Source organism: Alexandromys fortis, unplaced genomic scaffold (genome assembly GCF_014885135.2).
Source record: "Alexandromys fortis isolate MF-2015 unplaced genomic scaffold, M_Fortis_MF-2015_v1.1 scaffold_42, whole genome shotgun sequence".
Taxonomy (NCBI): Eukaryota; Metazoa; Chordata; class Mammalia; order Rodentia; family Cricetidae; genus Alexandromys; species Alexandromys fortis.
This window is the reverse complement of record NW_026067934.1, coordinates 9323112-9350133: the sequence shown is the minus strand read 5'-3', so window position 1 is coordinate 9350133 and position 27022 is coordinate 9323112. Positions and strand designations below refer to the sequence as shown.

At 42.3% G+C, this 27022-nt stretch overlaps 1 protein-coding gene across 7 annotated transcripts in view; it reads left to right on the top strand.

The window, feature by feature from the left end:
* The first annotated feature begins 4255 nt into the window (after positions 1-4255).
* Ppm1b (protein phosphatase, Mg2+/Mn2+ dependent 1B) overlaps positions 4256-27022 on the top strand; it is a 76107-nt gene continuing 53340 nt past the window's right edge. For all 7 annotated transcript variants that reach the window (XM_050145976.1, XM_050145979.1, XM_050145977.1 and 4 more), the window contains exon 1: positions 4256-4643. The gene's annotated coding sequence lies outside the window, so the exon portion shown is untranslated. The remainder of the gene's footprint in view (positions 4644-27022) is intronic.

The following is a 27022-nucleotide window of genomic DNA, read 5'->3' as shown; positions in this document are numbered from 1 at the left end:
ACTGAGCTCCCAAGGTCCCAATGAGGAGCAGATGGAGGGAGAACACGAGCAAGGATGTCAGGACCACGGGGGGTGCACCCACCCACTGAGACAGTGGGGCTGATCTATTGGGAACTCACCAAGGCCAGCTGGACTGTGACTGAAAAAGCATGGGATAAAACCGGACTCTCTGATCATGGCGAACAATGAGGACTGATGAGAAGCCAAGGTCAATGGCAAGGGGTTTTGATCCTACTAGATGAGTTTTTACTTACACTTAGTAATTATTTCAGTTTTGAAGGACACATTGCTAGAGTGTCGACAGCTCATCATCTGGCTCTAGAGAGAGGTGTTATGACCGGACGAACCGAGGTGCAGAGTGTACTTACAGCAGTCACAGTGCAGAACCAATGATGACAGTACCGATTGGGTGTCTACCATGACACACACTGCTGTTTGAATTTTATGAGTCTTGTTGGGTCTTTTCTTCTTTTTTTCCGGGACAGGGTTTCTCTGTAGCTTTGGAGCCTGTCCTGAAACTAGCTCTTGTAGACCAGGCTGGCCTTGAACTCACAGAAATCCACTTGCCTCTGCCTCCCAAGTGCTGGGATTAAAGGGGTTGCCCACCACCGCCCTGCTTCTTGTTGGGTCTTCTTGAAGGATTAGTGTTGTTAAACTTGAGTAACTTGTACAAGAAAGTTAGCCTAATTGTTTTTGTCTGTGCTCTCATCGTATTCTTAGACCTGAACAAACAAACAATCCAGAATGTTTTATTTTCAGGGATTAAAGAGTGAGTGATATGCAAACTCCAGCCCAGGTACAGGACTGAACTTTCCATCACTTTTCAGAGTCTGCCAAAGGGAAGTGAGAAGAAACCAAGCAGGGCAAGAAAGTGTTCCGCTGCCTCTCTGTGGTGGTCTGGGTCCTTAAGACAGGGGTCTCCAACGGACCTTATCTTTTGATCCTTAGCATGGCCCCTAATTTGTAAGGTGAGGTCCCAGATGCCACGTCCACAGCAGTGACTGCCGTGTAGTGACAAAATGCCTCTGTGCTGGCTTTTGCCTGCTGAAGGATTGGGGTTAGAGCTTCCTGGCGCGAAGCCCCAGGTGGTCCCCCTGGCAATCAGCGGTCGAGATAGGACCTGATGCCATAGGCAGATCTCGTATCTGGAGATGGCCCTGAGAGCGAGCCCTCCTGACACCTTGCCTGATCTTTCTCTGTATTTCTTAATTTTCCTGTTTGCAGCTGACCGCTTACCAAGAGATCCAAGTACGTCCTTGGCTCTGCTCCACCGTTCATTAAAGCAGTCCTTGAGGAAATAAAGTATGCCCTACGCCACATGAGCATGGGAAACTTTATTAATTATGAAACAGAAACGGCTAAAGTTGAAATGTTACGAGGGAATCATCATAGTGAATCAGATTTAGAGAGAAAAGGAGAATTAGAGAAAATTCCCCTTTATGGAAAGATTAGCTAGATCTCGGAAGCCCTGGTGTCTTTATTGTAAGAAGGAAAGAAAGGAAATTATTGAAAATATGAGACCAGCTTTAATATATTGGTATAGGAACTATCATGAGGAAACGAGAAAACTATTAGGGAATATGGAGCAAAGAATAAAAAATTATATACATAAAAAGCTAGACCCAGGACCCTGAGAACTAGTCCCCCACGGTAGAATGTAGTTAATGGTGCGAGACAAAACAAAACTAAAAGTCCTTGCCAACATCTTGAGCACGTAGAGGGGAGCACGTAGAGGGAGCTCTATTTTGATTATGCTTAGCCTTGATTTATGTCTGGAACCCTGAGTGGGGTGATGTAAGGAGCCTGCCAAGTTCTTTGATCTGTTTTGTACAAAAACTGAAGCTTTGCAGAAGTAAAATTGCAGCAGATTTTCACTACACAGTGTGTCTGTCTGTCATTCCCTTGCATCGTATCCTGGCTATCCTATCCTTCAACCCTGTCCTCCCGTGGATAGCAGTCTCACAGAGGGACGGTCCATGGCACCCAGACAACAATCTTTTTACAAAAGGTGTCCCAAGGAAAGTGTGATTTCAGGAAACATAGTCTACAAGTGGTTTATATAACACTTCTTTGGTTGGTGAAGACAGCTGTGCGGGTCAAGGAGCTGCCATCATGTCTGCTGATGGTGAGATCTGACCCCACTGTCCTTGGACCTCCACCCCCACACAAACACTAGCCTAGGCTCTCTAGGGCGCGTGAGGACACCCACACCCACACACCCTGAATTAAAATAAAATCCTTTTGCTCTCATAGTGCAGATCTTGGAAGGGTCAGTGAGAACGAAATTGGGGTTCCCTTTTCTTCGCTGATACTCACACTACAGTATGCAAAAATGGGGAAAAGAAAATTTTATGGCTGTCTCCAATTCTCAGCACCTGCCTCCAGGTTCCTGCCCTGTGTGAATGCCTGTCTTCCTTTCCTTCAATGTGCATGTGTAATCCCAATAAACTCTTTCCTCTCCAACTTTCTTTTTGGTCACGGTGTTTCACTGAAGCAATAGGAACACTAAAACACCATTCTTATACTTGAGGTTCCAGAAACATCTGAATTGTAATCGTGTTTATTTCTGCCACTTTCACGTGGCAGCTGCTCCAGAAATATGCCCTTCTTTTCAAAGCCGAGGAACTATACGTAAGGATGAATGAGGTTTAAAACATATTTCAAAGACTTGTGTATCTATCAATGCTTGCGTGATTAAAAATCTCTTAAGGTAAATGTTTAAATGCCCCAGTACACTTTCATTTGGAGGAATTCACCTGGTTCACTCTCTAGCCAAATCTGATTGCTAGATGACTATTTCCTTCATCTGCCTTATAGAACTCCTGTAATTTATTCTGGATTCACCCCGGTCTTTGAGAAGCCTTCCTTGTAATCATCCCCCCCCCCCCCCCCCCCCCCCCCCCCCCCCCCCCCCCCCCCCCCCCCCCCCTCTCACCCCCCCCCCCCCCCCCCCCCAGGGAGAATCCTTTATGCCGTCAAACCCTAAATACACGTTTTCCTACACACACCTACCATCCCGGTCTGGGACCAGTTTACTTTTGTACCTCCAGTTCTACCCGCCAAGCCTAGCAAACAGCAGGTGCTCTTTTAAGAGGGGAATGACCTAGTGAATGTCAAGAGCTTAGACAGGAGTTTTAAAAATCAGCCCTGAGAAAACACACAGCTGCCAAGGGCTGAACTGCAGGCGGTCCTGGAAAGGAAGACAGAAGAACAATCTGAACCAGCACACAACCCTCCTGAAGGGATTACTTGTCCCATTTTCTCAAGTGGCTTTTCAGCCTCCTTAACTTCCCGCCCACTCTCCCCTGCTGGAGACAGGTCATGCAGGTATCCCAACAATGAGGCACTGATTGGCCAGAGATGGTTTCATTGTTAGGAACATCCGGGCCCTTCACCCTCCCTGCAACACCTCCCCAGAGCCCCTAACGCGCCCAGTTTTCCACTCCCGCGCGCGCCCCACCCGAAGTTTAAACAACAACGCCTCTCTCCAGGCACCTTCTCGGTCCTCACGGTGCTCTCCCTTCACGTCTCTACGCCAAAGAGAGGCGTCTGTCTCCTCCAATGAGGACCTAAGGACACTTTTCTAGCCAATCAGAAGCCGGCTCTCTCCACTCCGGGTGGGACCAACTTCCACCTATAACAGGACTGCCCGTTGGTTCCTTTACGTGTTCGTTTTCCGCGAGGTTTAGAGGTCACAGAAGTGCAGGGTCCGCAGACTCGGGGCTTGGCCACTTCCTGAGATTAACCAATCGCTTTTAGGATACCTTTGCGCGTTTATTTAAAAAGCCGGCGAGACGGATTTGGAAATTGATTTAGTGACGAACAAGTAGAGAAAGCCAATGACCCGAGGGTCAGGCCTCCATTCGGACCAATCAGACAACGGAACCGGCCTCCAAGTGGGCGTAATTTGACAGACGGAGGACTCTACCTATGGCTGCTAGGGAGGGCAGGCCGGTGACGTCGGGAAGTAGAGCAAAGCGGAGGCGTGGCTGAATAAAGTAAATGGTAATAAAGGGTTGAGCCTCACTGGTGGGCGGTGCTTGATGGATAGGTGACCTTGCCAATTAAAGGTGGGGAATGATGCCCAATGGGAAATTAAAGGCACAGAGGCGGGGCCGGACTGGGCGGGAGAACGGAGATTGACGTGTCTTTCAGCAAACCGTGATCCGTGGCGATCCGCGCGGCGTCCCAATGGGTGGCCGCGGGGGGCGGAGCCTGGGGAGGGGCGGAGAAAGACGGAGGTGCTGGGAGGGGGTTGCAGAAGGAGCGGTGCGGCCGCTGCTCAATGGCGGAAAAGCCGCTGGTCCTCTGACCGCCGGCAGTTGCGGGGGAGTTTCCTGCCGGCGCGGCTGGAGTCTCTGTTTCTCCGTGTCCGGTGGCTGGAAGATGCTCCAGAGAGACCAGGCTGCGGCGGAGGAGGTGGCGGCGGCCGGGTCGGCAGCGGCGCTGGGGTGGAGGGAAGGCGGCGGCGGCAGCGTGAGGGGCCGAACGGTGTAAACAGCCCGGGCGGCGGCGGTGGCCGAGCCCCCTAGGGCGAAGCGGCGGCGGCGGAGGCAGGGGCGCGTCTCTGGAAGAAGCCGGGAGCCGCGGGCAGCAGTGCGGCGGGGGAGCCTGCGAGACCTCGCCTCCTCCCTTCGCTTCAGGTAAGGCCGCTCGGCGGGTGCCCCGCGGAGTGGGGAACGGCCGGCCGGCCAACTTGCGCCCCGAGTGCCGGGCTAGGCCCCGGCCCGGCCCGCCGCCTCCGCTCGCACTCGAGGCTCCGGGGGGCGCGGCGAACGAGTAGTTTGCCGGTTCGCGTGGAAGTCGGCTGCTTCCCCTAGCACTGCGCCGTGGAGGCAGCGCCCATGGGCGCGCGGGCCACTCCAGGCCGCGGCTCCCCCGGTCCGGCACGCCGCCTTTGAAAGCACCTTTCCGCTTTGCTCTCCGGGTCGCTTTCTGCCCTCCCCTGCGCTCCGCTTCACTTCCTTGTGAAGTCTTGCTTTTCTGTCTGTGCCTCCTTCCTCAAGTGCTTTAAACCGTTTCTTTTGCTCCTCCTAACTAGAGTCGGCTCGTGTCTGTGTGTGTGGTTATACCCTCTCTCCAACCGCCCGAAACACTGTCAGAAATTTTAGGGTGTTGTGCTTAACAGTGGACTTAAGTGAAATTGCTACGATCATTATCCCAAATCTATTGAAGGTCCATTAAGAATAGACTGACCAGTATTATGTGGTCGGATCACTTTTATATACTTTTAACTTTAAAAGTATCATTAAGGATAGAGTGAAAATAACCGTGAAATAAATTTCCAGATGAAAGGCTCGATGGATGTTGGAACAATTTCTTCAATTTTAAAAATGACCTCTAAAACCAGTTTTAGCCCCCCTAGAAAGTTTGCCGGTCTTAAGTTTGCCGATCTTATTTGGCAAAAAAATGTTCCTTTAAGCATTCGCTAGCAGCCCAGGTTGATCAGTATTCAAGCGCTTCTGAAACCAGCTTGGGATCTTAAAAACAACTATGAAGCTGTCTTGTTAAGTCACAGAGAACTTTTAAAATAGGCCCCACATGTTTAATGTATCAAAATAAAGCTGGCAGGAGTCTCGTAAAGGGATTATTAGGGAATTTGAGTTGTCTTCGTGTTTTGTGGCTATTTTGGGAAAACCATTCTTTTTCTGTTAACAAAGGTTTGCAGCTACTGTGATGTGAGAAGTACTGAGGCTTACTGTGGGATTAGCACAGGAACTCTTTCTGAGTGACTCCATGGATGGAGAAGTGGCGAGTTGTGCAGCGAAGAGAGTGAGTCACAGTATGTTCTGGCAGAAACATGCCATGGCCTCTGAATGTTAATAGATACTATTTCATTTACTTTCTCTGTTGTGCAATCAGAGTTCCTTTTGTAGGCCTGCACCACCTCTAAACAAGTGTGGAAGTTACTCTGATTATTACAGAATTTTCTAAGAGCATAGACATAAAAACACATTCTTGCAACACTTAGATGATAATTTTTATGCATATGGAGACCGGGGAGTGGGGGGCTCATTATGTAACCCCGGCTGGCATGTGTGTAACTTACTGAGTAGACCAGACTGGCCTTGAACTCCCAGAGATCACCTGCCTCTGTGTCCTGGGTGCTGAGCTAGAGGACCTGGACCTGCACACCCAGCTAAATGGTGATTTTTTTTTTTTCTTCCTTTAAAGAAATGCTTGTGTAGGCCTTCCGAATGGGCAGTGAGTGTGCTGCTGTTTGTCTCCTTTGCCTGTTGGGTATTTAGTTAGTGCATCAACACCTCCCTCCCTTAAAGGGTTTTTGTTTTTCTTTGAGACAGGATCTCAAAATGTAACAAGGGGTTGGCCTTGGGCTCCCTGTGTAACCTCTGCTGGTCACAAAGTGATCCTCCTGCCTCAGATTCTTGGAATCACAGTGTTTCACCATTCTTGTCTCTCTTCATTTTTATATTGCTTGTATTGTAAGTGTTTGCTGCACGTGTGTAAATGTTCCATGCGCACCACCACGTGTATGCCTGGCGCTTGTGGAAGCCAAGAGGGAGTGAGAAGGCACGAGGTCTCTTGGAGCCCCAGTTACAGGCTCCTACGGAACCCAGGTCCTGTGCCAGAGCAGCTGTAATTGCTCTCCAGCCCCTGAGCTCTCTCTCTATATATAAAACTTTAAATCCTGTCAGCTTTTACTTGTGTTTAGTGGGGTTTTGTTTTGTTTTTCTCTCAAAGTCTTAACATTTTCTGCCTGGTGCCTTGTGTTCATTGTGTGTTCTCACATGAGCGTTTGTATTTTTATTAGTATTTCTCCATTCTTCGCCATAGCTCTTGGGTGGTTGCTGTGATGATTTGGAGCGATAGGCAGAGCTCTCACGGCTTGTGCTTTGCTGTTGGGTGTCTTGTTTCTCTGAAGACTGCAGGTTACTGAGGTGAGAGTGCTGCTTAGTTTCTGTGGCCGGCATGCCAGTGCACACTGTTTCATGGTAGTCAGCCGCATAATTACCAAATCCCTGAGATTATATCATCAAAAGGGATGGGATGGTGTCTAAATAGCTGTGCTTCTAAGAACAGTTGATTCATAGTTGATATGGTCAGAAAAAGTAGCTCGTGAAAGTTACAGTGTTTCCTCTGATGTATAGTGTTTAGTGGAAACCTATGAATTCAACAGTAATTCTGTTTGGCTGTACTATGGCAGGCAGGCTGCCATAGTATTACCTAGATAGGGAGATTTCTTAAAAAACTATTGGAGTCCTTGTCCTTGTACATGAGTTGATGAATATTTCTTTTATAGTATATGATGTTGGGAGTGAATGTTTCCCCCTCCTACCATTGATGCTGTAACATCTGAATCTATGTTTCATGAATATTTGTTATGTGTAATCATTTAAAGATATATTGTAACTACCTTGCAGAGAAGGTCGTAAACTAATCCCACTAGTGGTTTTTATATTCCTGGCACTCAGGAAATTGAGGCAATATGACGGGCAAGTTTTAGTGGCTACAGAGCAAGGCTGCCTTGAAAATATTAGTACAGTGAATAAAATTAACTTCTTAGGAAACATTCTATGTTTTCTGCAAAATACAGTTTTGATTTTTTTTTTTTAAAGAGAAATTAGAAAAAACAGTGGTCTAAGACTAATACAAGGCTTTTTGGTTGTGTGTTTTTTTTCAACTTGAGAATTTATTCATACAGTTTCAGGTATGCTTAGACAGGTAGAAAAAAGTGATCCTTCCTTGTTCCTGTTTTTCTTTTTTCATTTTATGAGAGAGCGTGCGCTAGCACACATGCTCCGGTGTGGGGGGAGGTCAGATCTAGTTTTTTCCATCATGTGGGTTATGAGAATCAGACTTGGTGCCAGGGCACTCTTACTCCCCCAGGCCTCTCTTCAGCTCTTTATTTTTAGTGAACTAATTTTAGAAATAGAATGACCCAGGTGAACATTGGTGGTGGTGGGGGGCGGTGGTGCTTGCCTTTAATCCTAGCTTCTGCCCAGGAGGCAGAGGCAGGTGGATCTCTGTGAGTTTGAGGCCACCCTGGTCTATATAGTGAGTTCCAGGACAGCCAAAACTAAAACTGTTCAGCAGTGAAACCCTATCTTCAAAAAACAAAACAAAACAAAGAAGTTAGAATGACCTTGAATACTTCTGTTTAAAGTTTGTCGTAGAATATGGACATGATAACCTGTTGGCAGAACTGCATTCGTTAGCTGAGGATAGCCTAAGGTTCTTAGAAATTTGGGCAGACCCCAGTTATGTGATCTAGACTACTTCCCATCTCTCTGCTCTATAAACTCAGTGAAGATAAGCTAGAATAAAATTGGGAACTATTTGGATTTTAGAGTTTCTATGTTGAGTACAAAACATCTTAAATTGACAGAAACTTACCAGTTCCTAGAAGTTAGTTTAAGGAGTACATTTGAGAAAGTTAAAGTTCCAAAAGCTCCATAATCTGCACTTTCCTCCCCCCTACTCCACTTTTAGACAGGGTCTCCTTTATTCCAGGCTGGCCTCAAATCTCAGGCTAGCCTTGAACTGACCCTCTGGTCCACCTCTGGAGAGTTAGGATTGCAGGAGTGCATCGGCCTGTTGTTGAAATAGGAGCGGCGGGGTTGCGTCCCCAACACCCCGGCCGCTTGGCTAGCTCATGCCCGAAATAACAACACACAAACTGTGTTCATTTAAGAACTGCTTGGCCCATGAACTCTAGCCCTTACAGGCTAATTCTCGCACCTGGACTAGCCCATTTCTAATCATCTGTGTAAGCACCCCAAGGTGCGCTTACCGGGAAGATTCTAGCCTACATCCATCCGGGATTGGAGGAGCTTCATTGCGTGCATCTGCCTGGGAGAGCTGAGCATGGTGTCTTTGCTCCAGCAGAGCTGTCGGGTCTCTCCGGGAGCAGAGCAGAGTCTGACCTCACTTCCTCTTCCGCCCAGAATTCTATTCTGTTTACTCCTCCCGTCTATGTTCCAAGCCATGAGGCCAAGCAGCTGGTTTATTATAACTTAACCAATGAAATCAACAGATTGATATATGACACTCCCACATCAGGCCTGTCTTGTTTGTGTGTGGTGCTGGAGATGGGGCAAGGACTTTGGGAATGCTGGGCAGGTGAGTGATCTTTCCACCTCCTTGTCTGTGGTGTTGTGTTTGTTGCTTGCTTTTGGTGATCTTACTCACTCGTTCTTTAGGTAGTTGTTTTGAAATCACCATGTTCATGCCCACTGACAAGCCGACTTCCCCGTTTCCTGTGCCCATGGTATTCCTAGGACCTAGAAATACTTGGAAGTACTCTATCACTGAGCTGCAACCTCAGCTTGTTTTCAGCTCTTTTTTTTTAATAAGTAAAGCATTTCTTTCTCTCTCTTTTTTATTGATTTTATTGAGCTCTACATTTTTCTCTGCTCTCCTCCGTGTTTCTCCCCTCCCCTTCAGTCCTCTCCCAAGGTCCCCATGCTCCCAATTTACTCAGGAGATCTTGTCTTTTTCTACTTTCCATGTAGATTGATCCATGTATGTCTCTCTTAGAGTCATCATTGTTGTCTAGGTTCTCTGGGATTGTGATTTGTAGGCTGGTTTTCTTTGCTTCATGTTTAAAAATCGCTTATGAGTGAGTACATGTGATAATTGTCTTTCTGGGTCTTGGTTACCTCACTCAAAATGATGTTTTCTAGCTCCATCCATTTGCCTGCAAATTTTAAGATGTCCTTATTTTTTTTTCTGTTGTGTAGTACTCCATTGTGTAAATATACCACATTTTCCTTATCCATTCTCCAGTTGAGGGGCATTTAGGTTGTTTCCAGGTTCTGGCTATGACAGACAAAGCTACTATGAACGTAGTTGAGCACATGTCCTTCTGGCATGGGTCTTGAGGAAGGTTGTTTCCTAATTTTCTGAGAAATCGCCACACTGACATCCAAAGGGGCTGTCCCAGCTTGCATTCCCACCAGCAATGCAGGAATGTTCCCTTTTCCTCACAACCTCTCCAGCATAAGTTGTCATCAGTGTTTTTGATATTGGCCATTCTTACAGGTGTAAGATGGAATATTGGAGTTGTTTTGATTTGCTTTTCTCTGATGACTAAGGATGTTAAACATTTCCTTAAGTGTCTTTCAGCCATTTTAGATTCCTCTGTTGAGAGTTCTCTGTTTTGGTCTGTACTCCATTTTTTTATTGGATTATGTGATCTTTTCGTGTCCATTCCAGAAAGAATACCCTTTGGATTTCCTCTCAGTATGATCAGGCCATTAGGTCAGTGAGGATAAAAAAGATCCTTTACTAACTTCTTGATTTATAACAGTTACAAATTTGTATGTAATATTAATGTTGGAGATTTAGTTATTTAAGTTTTAGTAACACCCAGTGTCCTAGAACATATGAATATCATGATAGCTCACTTTTGTTGTTTTGGTCGAGGTGGGATTCGACCCGGGGTCTCATACATGCTAGACTAGCCATCTATTACTGAGCTACATGCCCAGCCCATACCTTTTTTTTTTCCTTCCTATTTCAGAGTGCTCTATTTCCCCAGTTTAATTTTAATAGAAACATTTTGCAGCCGGATGGTGGTGTCACACACCTAAATCGCAGTACTTGGGAGGCAGAGGCAGGCAGATCTTTGTGAGTTCAAGGCCAGCCTGTTCTACAAGAGCTAGTTCCAGGACAGGCTCTAAAACTACAGAGAAACCCTGTCTTGAAACACTCCCATCCCCCCCCCCAAAAAAAAGAAAAGAAAAAAGAAAAAAACTCATTGCTTCTGAAATATGACACAAAACCCTTTTGAAGTAAACTTTTGTTAGGTAATATATGACAGTATCTACTGTATGTTGTCATAACTTACCTTTTTTGTTTGTTGAGCCTCTTTTGAGGAGTCTCACTATGTAGCTGCCTCCCTGGCTGTCTCTAGAACTATATGTAGACTAGGCTAGCCTGAGACTCATATAGAACTTCCTGCCTCTGCATCCACCTCCTATGAGCTGGGATTAAAGGATGTGAACCATCAAACCCTGCAACAATAGCTATTTTTAAATGCATTTTTGAATAATTTAAATTTAAGACCTCAATAAACAGCTTGTTCACACTTGAGGTTCACATACTAGGTTTAACTAAATACTAAGGCTTGTGATAGTTAAAGCAGTTTGCCAGTTTTAAGCTTTTATAGTTAAAGCAGTTTGCCAGTTTTAAGCTTTTATGACTTGCCAAATAGATTGTATGTGTGTGTTGTACAGGGGTTGGACACTGTCCTTCATGAGTGTACACTAACAGGAAGCCTCATTCCTGACCCCAAAATATTAAGTACTTTAGTGTTTTAAACTTGTTAAGACTAAAATAGACCCAATGTTTCCTTTTGGAGAATTTTCAATCAGGTTTCCAGGCTAGTTTGGTTATATAGTGAGACTCTGTTTCAAAAACAAAACAAACACCAAATGACCAAAAGGAAGTATCATCAAGGTTGTGGTGTTCATGTTTGGCTTTACATTAACTTCTTGAAAATTAAAATCTTGACTTTAGAAACATTACTGCTTGCTTAGCAGGCTTACTTTGTGTCTGTGCAAAACAGGACCCAGGCACAGAGCTCTGGTTCTTGTAAGCTGTCTACTGTTAATGGGGCTTCTTATAGGAGTGGAGCCAATTACTGAGAGAGAAAGGGAGGATAGTTATTATCTCTGGAAGTGTTAGGATTTTTGTTTATCTAGAATGACCTTCACTACAAAATAGTTTGTTACTGAAAAATACATTGTATCGTAGAAACAGAAAAATCTTTTTTTTTAAATGAAAAACTAAAAAGGTGTTAAATTCTCAGGTTTATAGAGTAGGATTTGTAATATAAAAGAAAGTGAAGCAAATGGGTAGTTTGTATTTGATAGGTGCTGAGTACCAGAAAAGCAGAAATAGCAAATATATAGGTGAATTTAAAAATTTGAAGGACAGCTGGACGGTGGTGGCACACGCCTTTAATCCCAGCACTCCGGAGGCAGAGGCAGGTGGATCTCTGTGAGTTCGAGGCCAGCTAGTTCCAGGACAGGAACCAAAAGCTATGGAGAAACCCTGTCTCGGAAAAAATAAAAAAAAAAAAAAATTGAAGGACATTGGGCGGGGAAGCAGAGAAGGCAGATCTCTGAGTCCAGCCAGGGCTATACAAGAAACCCTATCTCTGTCTTTAAAAAAGAAAAAAAAAAGGTTTCAAAGTAGTTTTAAGCTACTTTATCACTGACTTAAATGGAATTACATTTTATTTTCTTGATTAGGTGTGATGTGTTCCTGATGTTGGAAAGGAATAGTTAGTAGATGTTCTTATGATTTGGAGACCATAGGAGCTAATCTGTCACTTGAGGGTATCTGACCCTCTGGGCAGCATAGGTCCCCACCCCAAATAAAACAGTCACATCTGGTAAGGGTACTTCTATTGAACATGTAGTCCCTTATAGATTCCTACAAATGAGAAATAATTTAACTCAAAATGATATGCTTACTATTGGGGATGCATTCTGCTTTCATCTACTTTAGGCTACAGTCTACAGAGAAGTGCAGGGTTCACAGCAGTAACTTATTTAATGTGTGCTTTCTGTTGTCATTCTTAGGTTTGCTGAGTGCTTGGTGCCTGCACAAAAAGACAAATCTCCCCTCCCCCGGCAGATCTTCCATTCAGGATAGCCAGTGCCTCTTGGGTTCACTGTAAAGCTGAACTTCCTCTCATGCAGGCTTCAGACACCTTCAGGATGTGTCTGTTTTCTAGACGCTGTAAAAACTGATTAGAACTTAAGCGGTTGTTTGTTTGTTCTCACTCTGTTGCCTAGGCTGCTGTGGAACTCCAGGGCTCAAGTGACCCCCACCTCAGACTTTCAAGGCTGGGACTACAGGTTTGTATCCCATGTCTTGCAGAGCTTCATTAGTTTTAAAAATGGAAAGGAAGAGTTTTTGTATAATTGGATGAAAACTGGAGTGTGTTAAGAAAGAGGAAATTTTACTTATAAGAGACGTGGATTTCAGTTTAGAATGGAACCCAGAAAGAAAAGCAGCCCTTGAATTGGAGATGTGGGTGTTTGCACTTACTGTCAAATTTCACAGAAGTGAATTTCTAGGAGGGAGAGTGGGAGAAGGGATAGGATGGTAGGAAGAACAGCACTTTCAGCGGGGCTGTTAAGAGATGGGGAGAGTGGAATAGCTAGGCAGTAGACCCTCTATTGATCTTCAGCACCACAACAAGAAAACCAGTGGCTTGTTATTTGTGTTGGGAAAGGACCTTATTCTGTTTCTGTTCTTAGTTGAACATAGCTGAATGATTAATGGCTGACCAGTAGATCTGGTAATCCTGTCACTGACTTGTGGCTTCTCCTTTTGTTCTCTGGTGGTTTGACAGTTTAGCTAAAGGAAGACTGATAGGGTCAATTTGTTGTTAGTGTTGTTATGTGGCACTGGCATATTACTTGAGGTGCTTTTGCACTGTTAATTACTGCATGAGGTTGTCCTACTCCTGCCTGTAAAGCAGATGCTTTCTGCCTTTTGTAGTCAACTGAGCAGCCACAAAAGCCCTGTAGCTTTCTATGTAATGATACTGTTTGGGAAAGATGTTTATCTTGAAGTTGCACAAACATGCCACATTAAACTTGACAGAGCTGAGTCTTTTTAAATTTTAATTCATGATGATCTTTTATGATCTTTATGAGTCAATGAGATTTGTGATCCTCATTGCAGTGAATCAAGATTAGGTTTTTACTTTAATGGGAACTTACCTTATATTTATTTGCTTATTTTTTAGTTTTTCGACACAGGGTTTCTCTGTGTAACTCTGGCTGTCCTAGAACTTGATTTCTAGACCAGGTTGGCCTTGAACTCACAGAGAGTGCTTGTCTTTAGCTGGGTTTAAAGGCGTGTGCCTCCACTGCTTGGCTGTATTTATTTATAATATAAAAATGAACATTAGTTCCACTTATGACCTAAGAGACCATGTTAATTTTGTCCATGTCAGCCTACACATTCCCTTTTCTGGGAAGGGGTCATGGACTCGTACTCAGGGTCTTGAGCTTATACTCTAGTGCTGAGCTGCACACCCACCCTCTTAGCGTTTGCTTGGTTAAAGTTTTAATGGTTGATGAGGCTAAACTTGGAAACTGACTTTCCATAAGTCAGGAGTATCTTGAATCAAATTGTTGTGTAAGAACAAATTTTAGCTTAATATATAATAGTTTTCTATTTTTTTTTTTATAAAATCAAGTTTGTTAGGGTAGTATAAGTTTATATGGGTCAATAATGACTTAGATTATGTTATTGCTGTTTATCTGTATCTTGACTCCTTTCCAAGATAATAGGTTTGTATATAGTTGAGTCTATTTGCTCATCTGCGCTTAAGCTGTAGTGCAGGTTTTGTGTGTGTGTATGTGTGTGTGGTTTTTGCCAATGAAGTCTTTTACTTATATAATTTTTTATTTTATGTGTATGGGTGTTTTGCCTGCATGTATATCTGTGTATCACGTGAATGCAGTGCCTGTGGAGGCCAGAAGAGGGTGTTGGATCATCAAGAACTGAAGTTATGAATGATTGTTAGCCTCTCTGTGGGTGCTGTGATTAGAACTCTGGTCCTCTATGAGAGTAGCCAGTATTCTTTTTTTTTTTTTTTTCCAGCGGACAGTGACAAAGATGGTTTATTGTACACGGGTTACAATTGGCCACAAGTGAGTACAGAACTAGTCCAGAACGCCACAGGTCTAGGGCAAAGGGCCAGCAGGGCTGTTGTCATGACGGCAGGGCGTCGGTCTCTCGGTGGTCTCCGCGAGCGGGTGGCGAGGTCGCGGGTCCGGAGACTTCCTCCGGTTGCAGCTCAGTCCAGCTTGTCCCTGCGCTCCGGCCTCCAGCATCCCTTACGGCTGGCTGCTCCTGCGGCCATCGCGGGTGGGCAGGCGAGTTTACTTGGACCTCTGCCTCATCTTTCTTCTCTTACGCTTCAGTCTGTGCATTCTCTTCTCCACTTCGCTCTCATGGTGCAGGGTTGTCAAGGAAGATGGCGCTAAGGCCGAGAGCTAGCTAGTATTCTTAACCACTGAGCCGTCTCTCCTGCCCTGCTTGATTTTTAAATACAGGATGAGCACCAAATTTGGATACACAGATGTCTGTACAATAGTTTATTGATGATTTATTACAGGATTTTTTTAAAAAAAAATCTGTTTTCAGACATGATCAACCTATAGAAAAAAATGTGTATCTTCCAGAATTATAGCATATATACAAATTATGGGAGTCAAGTATTATATATTTTGAATATAAAGTATTGGAGTTGGCTAGTTAATTATGAAAAGCTTACCGGAAGCATATTAATCTTGCATGTTAAAAATGACTGGAAGGATTTTATAGTAAATCTCAATTTTAATTAGCCCCACTTCAGATTCTTACTAGGTACATATGACTACTACATGTGGCTACTGTACTGGACAGTACAGCTCTGTATTCTTTTTTTTTTTTTTGGCCTTTTGAGATAGGGTTTCTCTGTAGCTTTGAAGCCTGTCCTGGAACTAGCTCTTGTAGACCAGGCTGGTCTCGAACTCACAGAGATCCGCCTGCCTCTGCCTTCTGAGTGCTGGAATTAAAGGCATGTGCTACTGCCGCCCAGCTCAGCTCTGTATTCTTGTCTATATTTGGTAATTTGAGTTATATCTTATCCCTCCCGAAATGTTAAATGATTATTCCATTGTGGCTTTAATTTTGTGTTTTCCTGGTAGGGAATTTGCATTTTTTCCCCTTACAAGTAGTCAGCATTCTCTTGTTTATTGGCCATAATTTCCCTTTTGTATGTTTGCCATGATCATCCATCTAAGTGATTGTAGGTATATATGAACATATAAGTACAGGTGTCAGTTACTGTGCATATTTAGGGATTCCAGTTTCTAGGGATTGTGTGTCTCTGATGTAAATTAAAGATTTTAACCTAAATCCCCCAAATAGTTTAAAATACTGAAATGAGTGCTTAGAATGCCAGTACTTTAATGTTAAGGTAATATGTGTAGGGGTGGGGAGGGCAAGATGATACCATTATAACTAAGCAGTTATATTTCTTTTCATTAAGGAAATTTCATAATTTGTTTTTCGTTTTGCTTTTTCTTTCCTTGTCCCTAAAACGCCAAGTTTCCCTAAGAAGATTGGATTGAGATTGATTAAGATCTAGACCAGTAGGGACGAGGAGGAATCACTAAAGGAAAGTGGTGAGAGCGTAGGGTAGAGAATTTGGGATGATATTATTTTTGAGGTACCTTGAAGGATTGGTTAGCTAAACTGTTCGCTCGATTTCGGAAATAACCAGGCCAGCTTAAAGATGAACAACTATATTTTTAATTGTTATAAGGGGAACTCACGCCACAAGAATGGGAAGTACGAGTTCTGCTGTGTCCTGCAGGACTCACCCAGAGAGAGCAACGAGCACCTGGTCCATCCCAGTTTTTCTTCCTGGGCTCCAGGTAGCCGTGCCTTAACTAGGTTCTACTTCTTAAAGGTGATTGGTTAACAGAGCTTCCTCCATCACTAAATAGAATTTAATAGGACAAGTAGACTGTGAGGTGGGGCTGTGTGCAGTATATCTGAGCTGTGTAGGACTGAGGCATGGCAGTTTAGAGGCTAAGGTTCTGATAGATTGGGTATTTAGTATTTAGTGGGTTTTTGTTTTGTTTTAGGAATGAGAAGCTATCATATCTTTCTTGGGACATTTAGAGTGTGTTTTAAGAAACAAAACAAGCTGGTGAATGAATGGCTTAGAAGTTAGAGAAAGGGCAGCTGATGCAGTCAGGTTAGTCTAGTGAGGAGACAGGTACATAGGGTGAGGATGCTGTAAGATTGGAACAAATAACTTAACAGACAGCACTAATGGAACATGGTGACTTCAGGAATGGTGGTTGGATTTGTATCTGAAAAATGCTGATTTCTGCTTTGGGGTACAAGAAGTGTTAGTTTCCAGAAGGAAGAGTCAGCAGGAGTGCTGTGCTGTGTAGTACTTTAAGCCTTCCTCTGGGACCCCACACTGATAAACAGGCTAATTCAGCAAAGCAGGACATCAGATGTCTGTGTTATCCTCCTGGATAAATTGGTGATTTGGAGGCTGAAATGGCTGTTTGGGTTTATGGTTGTTAGTGTTTTTACTTTTTTGGTTTTTGTTTTTTCTCATGAGGAACCGTCTCTGTACCAAATGCTTTAGACATGTTGGACCTTGTACAGCTGTGTTCCAGGGCAATTCCTTTGTGTATTAGGACTGTGACTGTGCATAGATAGATTCTTGTTCTAGTCCTCTTCATGAACTGATTTAAACAACGCTAAAGTGAACAGTCAGATATGTAAGTAACATTTTTTCTAAAAGACTCATGAAACCTTTGCTTGTCCCCCCCCCCTAATTTGACTTTTTTTTGTTTTGTTTTGTTTTGTTTTTGTTTTTTTTTTTTTTTTTTTTTTGAGACAGGGTTTCTCTGCAGCTTTGGAGCCTGTCCTGGAACTAGCTCTTGTAGACCAGGCTGGTCTCGAACTCACAGAGATCCGCCTGCCTCTGCCTCCTGAGTGCTGGGATTAAAGGCGTGCACCACCCTTGCCAGGCTTGTAATTTGAGTTTTATACCACACTGTTTATAGCAAACAACGATGGGACTTTTTTTCCCAAGTAAAATTTCTAGCAAAGCAAAATGTGACCATCAGCAACACTGTAATTCTCTTTTTATAGCTTAACTGATGTGATACTTAGAAGGGGTGAAGGGATTGTTCTTGTCCTGAACTTGAAATAGATACTTGCCTAGCTTAGCATGTGTGAAGCTCTGCCTCTAGTTCCCAGCATAGGAAATTCATTCTGGCTGTGCTGTCAAACTAGGAAAAGAAAGTAGGAGGCATCCTGTGATCGCTCTCACATGGAAGGCCATTTCACAAAACGTGTGACTTAATGAATGGAGAGAATCCACTCCCTCAAGATGTCCTTTGACCTCCACAAGCACACGTGACATAAGCACATACACATAAATAAAACATAAGTTTAAAAAGTTGGAGAAAAGGATGAGACCATTGTTTAATTTCTGTGAGTTTTCTGATGGGGAGGGTGTGTGTAGCTTTTTCTCTGCTCTTTTAAGATGACAGAACTAGAATAGTGCAGCCATTGTGGACACTGAGGCTGAAGACTAATAGTAATAGCCATTGATTTGTCTAGCAACAGGCTGAAGTCAAGAGCACTGGGCTAGATCATAGGAATTCTGTCTTGATAATCCTTTATACACTGTGTCCTTGGTTAAAATTTGAAATTAGAAAGGCACTATTCTAAACAGTTTATTTGTAAGACTTCTTAAAATTCTCTGGCTCTCTGTGGTATGTACATCCTCAGGCCTTTGTGCCTATACAAGTACATAAAAGAAAAAAATTACGTTGTTTCTGTTGACCTATGCAGCTTTAATATTCTAAGTAGTTTGATTATAGCTTCAGTGCTGTCATTAATTAATTCTGCAATTAGTATTTATTAGTAAATATTTGCCCTTTACATTTATTTTGCATTAGTTTTTTTTTTTCCCAGATGTTCTATGTTTTTACTGTTAGAACTGATGCTCTTCTTCTGGAGTGAGAGTTGGAGATCAATTCTCAGACTCATATATTATGGTCAGCTCCTGTTCTACCACTGAACTGTGCCACCCAGCCTTACTGTCCAGTATTCCAAGTAAAATTCCAAGTAAAATGTTTGTATAACTGTTGAATAATTTTTCAGTTAAACATCACTTAGTTTTCTGCTGTGAAACATCAAAGGAATTTTCCTTACTTTTGCTGTGAGAACTCTTCCTATGCAATATGGAGTCTGCTTTTTTTGTGCAGAGGACATTAAAATCCCATTTTTTATCCCCAAAAGCATTTTTGGAAAATTTAAATTGTGTTTAGAAACAAAATAGAACTAGGCTGGGTGTGCTGGTACATGCCCTTAATTCTAACACTCAGAGGCTACAATATGCTTTTTGTATGAGATGATTTGCCAGTTATAAATTTGTGTATATTTGAATTTTGAGAAAATACTAAAATTACCCATAAAATCTCCTTCACCCACCCCCCCCTTTTATTAACCTTCACTCTCTCTTAAGAGAGTTTCAGTATATTCCCATACTTTTGCTTTGGCCTCCTGCTTGCTTGATACCATCAGACTGCCTCTTCTCATTCATCTTGAATGTAGTTTATAGAGCATTCAAAAAAATTGACTAAGCAGATAAGTTTAAATGAATTGATTTTGTGTGTGTGTGTGTGTCTGTGTGTGTTAGAACAGACTTCTGTTAAAACAGAAGTGACATTTGCTTTGGCTAAGCAGCTTCTGTTCCACCTATGTGTTTATGTAGTAGCATTTTCATACTCCACAACTGAACAGAACAAATACAGTTTTGGGGGTGTATTACTGTAATATTTGTCAAAGATATGGGTATTAATGACCATAAAATTGTGTGCTAAGGTGATGCTTTATTGAGAGGAGAGTCTTTATGTTTATGTATGCAAGCAATTTGAATAGTTCTACAGCATAGTTGCTTTTTTTTTTAATATTTATTTATTTATTTGTTATGTATACAATATTCTGTCTGTGTATATGTATGCAGGCCAGAAGAGGGCGCCAGATCTCATTATAGATGGTTGTGAGCCACCATGTGGTTGCTGGGAATTGAACTCAGGACCTTTGGAAGAGCAGGCAATGCTCTTAACCACTGAGCCATCTCTCCAGCCGCTGTTTTGTTTTTTTGAGACAGGGTTTCTCTGTAGCTTTGGAGCCTGTCCTGGAACTAGCTCTGTAGACCAGGCTGTCCTCAAATTCACAGGAGTCAACCTGTCTTTGTCTCACAAGTGGGAGGAAGACAGGCTGAGGAAACCATCCCCAAAGTGTGATGCCCCATATTCTCTCAGAGAAAGAGTTTACAATTTCTGAACAATTAGTTCAAAAAGCAGTCAATCAAAGGAGGATACGATATCTAACTACTGCAAAAGAACACAGAGAAGAAAGAAATTTATCAAAGAAAAAGTTGAGAAGTTTCCCAAAGCTAACCAGCACTACACAGAAAGACTGAAAGTAGAACCAGAACCAAAATAGTACTGAAGTTTCAAAACACTAGTGGTAAAGATGTAATCCTAAAAATTCTCAGAGAAGGGGAAAAACTAGGTCACACTATTAAACCAGAAACCAAAACAGCATCAGCAATCTCTAGAATATTATCTGGTAAAGTAAACATGCAAGTGACTTCCTGAAGAACTATTGGTAGAATATTCTCTCACACACAAGATAATGCATACTTTACACATAAGGTAACACTCTATAGAGTTAAAAGTATGGTGGATATTCACATGCATCACTATGAATAAATCTAATAAAAAGAGTATGATGCTTTTTATTTTTTAAAATTTAGAAAACTTACAATCAATTAGTTTAAAACATGAATATGCAGCAAAAATATGCAAAACACATTTGAATGGTGTAAAATTTGATACTAGTTACTTCTAGGGAAGAAAGTGACAGAAGAATTTAGATGCAAACAGCAAAATGTTACTATCTATCATTTTGGTGATGGGATCATATATCACTAATCACTTGATATAATGTCTATCCATGTTCTTATATTAACAAGTTTTTTAAGGTTGTATGGTATTCCATGTGTCCATATTCTGTTCACATTTCTGTCATTCATGAAGGAAGCTCACACTGATAATAGGATGAGTTAGGATGTCATTTAGTAGAGCAGACTTCATCACTGTGTAGAGTGATTGTGCAAGCTCTAAGCTTTCATGGAGTGTTTGCATTTGAACAGTCAGTCTCTAAATCATCTGAAATTAGTGGATACCCTCAGGTTTCCAAGATTTCTGGTAGCTCAGTTATCAAAAGCATTGTGATGTTACTTATTCAAATTTACAGCCTTTTTTAAAGACAGTGTCTCCTGTTGCTCAGGCTGGTCTTTTTTTAAAAAAAAGATTTATTTATTATGTATACAGTGTTCTATCTGCCTGTATGTCTGTCCGCCAGAAGAGGGCACCAGATCTCTTAACCTCTGAGCTGTCTCTCCATCTCTCCAGCCGCCCCCCCCCCCCCTTAAACTTACTTTAAAGCTTAGGATGACCTGGATCCCCTGTGGTGGGATTGTACTTGTGTGTCTCTATGCCTGTAAGCTAGCTTTTTAGAAAGGCTTTCTACCTTGGTCCATAGTGAAACCTGGTCCTTCTAAATCCAGACCCTCTGTAGTTCATCTTTTCAAAGCAAATCTCTTTTCATACACATACACACTTTTATCTATATTTAAAAATACTGTTGGGGCTGGGTGGTGGGGGTGTATGCCTTTTAAAAATTCCAGTACTTGGGAGGCAGTGGCAGGCAGATCTTTTTGAGTTTGAGGATAGCCTGGTCTACAGAATGAGTTTCAGGCTACACAGAGAAACCCTGTCTCAAAGAAAAAAAAATCATGTTGGGAGTTGAGCACAGGGCCTCTTGCATGTACACATGGTTTTTCTCAACAAGGTACATACTGTAAATTTTTAATCTTATTAATAAGTAGGATTTACCTCTTTACCTCCCTTCCCCTCGACTCTGCTTGGGCCTTAGTGGCCCAAGAATGCAGTACAAATAACACTGCAACCTCCAAGAAATCAGAAAAGGTTTCTGCCTAAGATGTCTCCTGAGAAAATTCTCGCAATGCTGAGGTTCTCAAAAGGGGAGCCCACATGGAGGTACTCCATGGGACAGTACCGTGGGGATTTCTGGCTAACATTCCTTGTCTGTTCCCAGTCCTGTAAATGGGCTTCCAATGATTGTCTCTTTATCAATAGCTGATAGTATGGGGAAATTCATGAGAACTGTTTAGCTGCATTTATTAATGAGCAAATGTTGATACATTATTTTTTGAGATTTCTTTTTTAATTTTTTTATGTGTATGTGTGCCTTTGTGAGTTAATGTACATCTTATGTGCCTGTGGAGTCCAGACAGTCAAATCCACTGGAATTGGAGTTAACTAACAGGTAGTTATGAGCTGTCTGAAAGGGTACTGGGAACTGAATCCAGATACAGTGTAGGAAAGAGCTCTTGGTCTCTTTAGCCCCTTGACACATTATTAACTGAAGCCTGTAATGTATTCATATTTTGTTATTTTACCTTACTCTCTTTACTGTTCCTTGAACCTATTACATGTTCTATATTATGTAAATATACCACATTATGTAAATATGCCAAATTACATAAATGTTCTACATCATATTTTTAGTCGTCATGTTTCTTTGCCTGTGACAGTTTCTCAGACTTTCCCTGCTTTTTATGTCATTGACAGTTGAGGCGTACTGGTTGGGTTTTGCAAAATGTTCCTATACTGTGATTTATCTAATGCTTTTCTTATGATTAGAAGCTGTAGGTTTATTTAGGGGAGAAAGACCACAGACGCAGTGTACTACTTTTATCCTGTGTCAGGTGATGAACGTGATATGGATGGGATTCATGACTGTTGGTGCTGACCTTGATCTCTTAGCTTATGATGAAGTTACTCCTTTTCCCCACCAATTTATTTTTTTATTTTTTTTTATTTTTTTTGAGACAGGGTTGCTCTATGTAACAGCCCTGATTGGCCTCAGAACTCAGAGATCCACCTGCCTCTGCCTCCTGAGTGCTGGGATTAAAAGTAAGTCCCACCATGCACCACTCAGGTATTTATCTTTATAAGCATGAATTTGTGGATACTTGTTTTATTCTCAGGAATATAATCCAAGTGCTGTTTCTCACATTGTCCGTTTAAAAAAGAAAATTGTATTAAATACACCCTAGAAATATACTCGAATCTGAGTTTGCAATTATATAATCTTGGCTACTGTAGTAAGACTGGCAAAACCAGAAGTGGAAAGAATTTTCCCAAAACCTAACTTTATCCAGCATCGTGGTGGGAAAGACTTAACTATGGCTTGCCTTAACTTTACAGTTATCTGTATCTGGGGGTGTATCTGGGGGTGACTGGCTGACCTTAAAGCTCTCGGAAGTCATGGGTGACCTTGAATGTCTTATCTTCCTGCCTCTACCTCCCTAGTGCTGAGAGTACCGGTGTGGGCCACTGGAAATCAAGCTTTTGTCAACTGAGCTGTATCTCCCAGCCCTTTACTTTCCATTTTAAAAAAGGTAAACTTGCAATGTTGAAATAATTTTAGACATAAATGAAACATATGAAGATAATACTGAGAATTCCCTCAGACTTAACTTGTTTGTATAATGTTAACTCTTTTTTGGGGGGGGAGGTTGAGACAGGGTTTCTCTGTGGTTTTGGAGCCTGTCCTGGAACTAGCTCTTGTAGACCAGGCTGGTCTTGAACTCAGAGATCTGCCTGCCTCTGCCTCCCAAGTGCTGGGATTAAAGGTGTGTGCCACCACCGCCCGGCTAATGTTAATGTGGTACAGCTGTCAGAACTAAAGATTCCATTGTTACTGTTCTAGTAGCTAAACTTGAGAATTTATTTGAAATTTTATCAGTTTTTCTAGTAAATTCTTTTAAATTTCACTTTTCTCAGTTGTAAAATGAGACTTTTAAGAGTGCTTACTGCTCTTTGAGAGGACCTGAGTTTGCATCCCACCATCCACATTGGGTAATTTAAAACTGTAACTCCAGCTCCTGGGGGATCTGATGCCTCTGGCCTTGGAGGACACTGGCACGCATGGACTTTACCCACAAAGAGATACATAATTAAAAGTAGTAAAGTATTTTAAAAAATACTAACCTTACTTTATTACTAGTATTAAATGATAGAGTGTCTGACTTGTAGACTTCATTTAAAAAGGCATTACTATTGTTACTTGGTTTTTAAGTTAAAAGAACTGGAACCATTGAAGAAGTCTCTTCCATGAACCAGAGGGATCTTTGACACTGCTTCATCCTTTTGATAGGATGGGATTGACAGGTTGTGCTGTTCTGTCCCTGAAAGCCTCCGCATGTTCCTCTTCCAAAAGTATGTCAACTACAGCCAAGGGAATTTTTCAGTATCTAAATACCCTTTGTTGAAGCCTTTTTTGTTATGTTTTTTTTAAAAATTTGTCTAGTGATACTTAATTCAAATCTCTGGTTGTTTCCTTGGTGTTTTGTCTGTTTATTTTTGATATATTTCCTTTTTTTAAAAAATATTTATTTGTTATGTATACAATATTCTGTCTGTGTGTATGTATGCAGGCCAGAAGAGGGCGCCAGACCTCTTTACAGATGGTTGTGAGCCACCATGTGGTTGCTGGGAATTGAACTCAGGACCTTTGGAAGAGCAGGCAATGCTCTTAACCACTGAGCCATCTCTCCAGCCCCCTATTTTTGATATATTTCAAGAGTAGTGTTTAAAAGTGATAGATGTCAAGCACTTAAAGCAGTGACTGCTACACAATGAGGACTATAGCTCCTACTACTAGCTCTTGCATCTTAATTTAACCCATTTCTATTAATCTGTGTATCGCCATGTGTCTGTGGCTTACTGGCAAGGTTCTGTCTGGTGTCTGTCTCTGGTGAGGCTACATGGCTTCTTTCTCTCAACTGATTCTGCCTTCTTTCTCCCAGCATTCAGTTTGGTTTCCCCCACCTAGCTCTGTTCTGCCCTGCTATAGGCTCAAAGCAGTTTCTTTATTCATTAACCAATACAAGTAACACATACACAGAAGGACTTCCCACATCAGTACTGCATTGTGTAAATGTACCACATTTTCCTTATCCATTCTTTGATCAAGGGGCATCTAGGTTTTTTCCACTCTGACAATGACAAACAATGCTGCTATGAGCATAGTTGAGCACATGTCCTTGTGGTACGATTGAGCATCCTTTGGATGTATACCCAAAAATGATATTGCTGGGTCTTGAGGTAGGTTGTTTACTAATTTTCTGAGAAATCGCCATACTGATCCAAGCATGTAAGTTTTAAATGTTAGTTGAGTGATTAAGTGGTTGTATTTCAGCTTTTAACTTGACTATATTTCTTTAGCATTCCTTAATAAGATAATATTTGGGGGGAGGGTACACAGTGGTAGAGCCTCGTCTAATCTGTGCAAGGTCTTGGTTTGATTCTCAGCACTGCAGTGGGTGAAAAGATGTTTGACTGGAACCCTGCTTCTTATCCATTGCTGGTCCTGGAGTGAATGAACAAGCCTTGGAGTTCAGTGTCCCCATCGGCGCTCTTGGATGTGCCTGTTCATTTCTTACTCACCTGCTCTAGTCCAAGGATTCCCCTCTTTTCTGCCTACTCCCCAAAGGGTGTGCTTTCTGATTTTCCTATTGCCTACAGGGATTTCCTTCAGGGCCTCTCCTGGCTGTCCTGGAGCTCAATATATAGACCAGGTGAGCTTCAAACTTGCAGAAATCCACATACCTCTGCCTCCATAGTGCTGGGAGACACTATTTTTAGCCCAACCATTTCCTAAATAGACTTTCAGTCAGTCTGTCCTCTTTTTGGGGGAGGGGGAGAGCACATAGTGGGAGGTGGGGAGGAGGTTGTGCTTTATAGTGTAATCCAGGGTGTCTTGGAATTTACTGGTATATCCCATTGTGTTCTCAAACTTTACAATTCTTTTGTGTCTCCTCTTCTTTGGTGCTGGGGATTCTGCCACATTTGGCTTGTGCCTTGCCTTTGAAGTTTCACCTCCACTTTTGGAGCTGCCACTAATGCCAGATCTTTTAGTGTGGCCTTGAACTTGAATTTTGTTGCTTTTTGTCATCTTCCTAGCTCCCTTAGGATGGTAACCTAAAATAGCAAAGTCTCGAAAACCAACAACAAAACATTGTGAGGTCCAAATTGTAGTAGATAAAAATGTTCACTCTTGATTTTGAGTCTACGAGACTCAATACATAAATGTTTAGTATACCATTGTGTTTTTTTGTCTTTATGTTTTAAGTCACTCTTTGAAAAAAATAAAAATCTATTTTTGATAACTTGTTTCATACATCGTCAGTCTTATGAATGTTTATAAATATGACCATAATTAAGTGTGATTGTAAACTGAAGGTGTGTCGCACTTACAGCTGACTGATAAGATCAGCCAAAATCTGTCAACAAGGCAAGAGTCTTAAACTTAATATTCTCTGCCCTCCCTCTTGTAATCTCCCCTCTCTACTTCTGGATACAGCCCTGGTTGATATGGAACTCTGAGAATCCACCTGCCTCTTCCTCCCAGATCCAGATTTTTTTTAAAGATTAATTTGCTTTTTTTAAATTTTACGTGTAAAAATGTCTTGCCTGCATGTATGCAAGTGATGTAAGTGGACTGTGTGGGTTGCTGGTGTTGACGGGGCCAGAAGGGTTGCTGGTGTTGACGGGGCCAGAAAAGGGCATTGGATCCCTTGGAACTGGAGTTATATGATTGCTGGAAACTCAACTCAGCTGAGCCACTTCGCCAGCCCAAATCTGTAATTTTTAATGTATCTTAATAATTGTCACTTCAAAAGTGCATCTTAACTTTTTAAGTTTGTTTTGGTCAGTAGTACAGCCAGCACTTGGGAGGCAAAGGCAGGCAGATCTCTGCGTAAGAAGACAGCCCTCTGTGCAACCAGGAAGGGAGTCTAGTCACCAGCGGAGCAGGAAGTGAAGAGAGAGCAAGCAGAGGGAAGTAGCCTCTCTTTTAAAGGGAGAGAGACCACGCCCCCAGTGGGCTGGTATCTCAGCAGCTATTGGTTGGAGGAGCGGAAGGACCTCCTGCGACACCTCCCCCTTTTGTTTAAGTAAGAGAGTTCTAAACCTTCTACGAAATTATATACTATAAGTACAAATATCCTATTCTAACTAGCTTAGGTCTTGTATAATAAATAACTTGGCCAAGTCGTGAGAGAAAAGTAACTACATTTATATAGTTTTCAACCCCATCGAAGATCTGAGAAGTGAAATAATATTACCTGGGTAATTAAGAAGTTCAGTAAAACAACTCCAAAACATGCAACAAATCACAGAGACAACTAGCTACCTGGGCAATCACCCAAAGTCATGTTTGCAGCGTTGAAGCAACCAACTTTGGCTAAGGCCTAACATAACTGACATACCATTTTCAAAGGCAAGCAACTTTTCAAAACTATCTTACCCTGTCTTGGCAGGATATGACAGTCCTGTTTTAT